Source organism: Buceros rhinoceros, unplaced genomic scaffold (assembly GCF_000710305.1).
Source record: "Buceros rhinoceros silvestris isolate BGI_N320 unplaced genomic scaffold, ASM71030v1 scaffold5076, whole genome shotgun sequence".
Classification (NCBI taxonomy): domain Eukaryota; kingdom Metazoa; phylum Chordata; class Aves; order Bucerotiformes; family Bucerotidae; genus Buceros; species Buceros rhinoceros.
The window spans coordinates 75,293-77,044 of NW_010419232.1; positions in this window are offsets into that span (position 1 = coordinate 75,293).

The window sequence follows — 1,752 nt, forward strand, 5'->3', positions numbered from 1 at the left end:
GACCACACCCAGAAAGAAACATGAAAATATTCCTCCCAGGAAAACAGAAAGCTTACTTTAGTTAATTTTCGAGATGAGCTGGTGGCCAGCTAACTGGATTTAACATAGAAAAAGGAAAAAAAAGGCAGTATATACCTCTCCTCCCTCACAGAGGAATTATAAATCATTCAAGGGTTTTTTTAATTACTGGTCCATTGCAAAAATACAGACAAATGCTGTCTATGTGTGAGCTTATAGAAGTACATGTGTGAATTTAGGGGTAAAAGTGTGTATAGATCCTAGACAGGTGTACTGCATATCATTAATGTCCCCTTCCAGAGTTTCAGAATATAAGAATGTAAAAAAAAAAAAAAAGAATCCTTGTCAGGTCAAACACAGTCAGCCTGGTGTCCTGACTCGGAGAGTTGCCAGCAACAGATACTTTGGAAATAATATAAGAAAGCAAGCAAATACAAAGCGATCTTACACTTCCAACAGTCTAGCAGGGGCTGTGGGGACTTTCTATGGTGGAAGCTACATCTGTAGCCCAGTTTTTAATAGCTGCAGAGATGCTCACTGCTCAGGTGGTCTGTCTGCAAGCCAAGGAGTTTTGCCTTGTAAACAGTGACTGAGGAATGGCCCCAGGGGCTGCACTGTGCTGCTGCAGAAAGGGCTACCACCTGCCCCCACTTCTCCAGGGAGCCCCCACTTTGGGATGTATCCAGTCCTGGGTTTCTTTGCTGGGACAGCCAACAAAAGAGATTATAATTAAAATACATTCTGGCGATGGACTCCCTAATTCTGTTCCGAGAGGTTATTACATACCTATTATTAGACTGCAACAGAATGTGGCCACTACTGATCTGGGCTGGTCTGAATTATTTGTAACCCTTCAGGAAGGACACAGTGCAAATCCAGATCTGGAGTCGATCCAGAGCAACTCCAAAAGGCACCTCTACAATCTCTCTCACACAGCAGGGCAGCGTCTGCCCGGTTTCAGCCAGCAGCGGGGAAATGTTCATTTCCATGGGGGGTTTTGTTCACACACCCAGATGCAAGTTGGAGGATGCAGGTGGAAAGGGACCAGTGAGTGAGATGTGAGGGGGACTCAGACCCCCACTTTGCAAAAGCCAGCTGCTGCTCCAGTACCACATTATGACACGTAAAAGCAAAACAATTACCTTATATTTTAACTTTGGTCTATGCATGACCCCACTCTGTGCTTTACTGGTTCCAGCAAGCAGAAGCGGGGTGGGTTTGGCAATAGCAGGGGTGCAGGTGATGGTGTGCACTGTGGGGCCAGGCCCCATCAGGTACTTCCCATCACCTGCAACTTGCAACTCCTCTCCCTGCCAGTCGATTGCAGCTGGTGGGACCCTCCAGCTGGCACAGGGCCACTGCAACAGGACTTTCCCAGGGCACATTTCAACACTGCTCCCCACCCTACCACCCACGCAACTGCTGGTGCAGGGAGTGAAATGTCAGTACCACAGCGAAAACTTCAGGTTATCATGTTAATTCCAGCAATAATGCAATAAGGGAATACCGAGAATACCACGCTGGGAGCAAGTTATGATCGCGGGGGCCTGTGCCAGCCTTGGCAGCTGATGCTAGTGATCGCCTATGGAATAGCCCAGGTAGGTTGTGTGCCAGGCTGGCAGCCCAGTCGCGTGCAGCACGGCAGGTTTTCCTATCTGCTTACTGCTGGAGACTGCAAGTGAGGATAAGCATAGAGCATAGCTCTTCAGTGAGCTGATTCACAACACCCCCCCC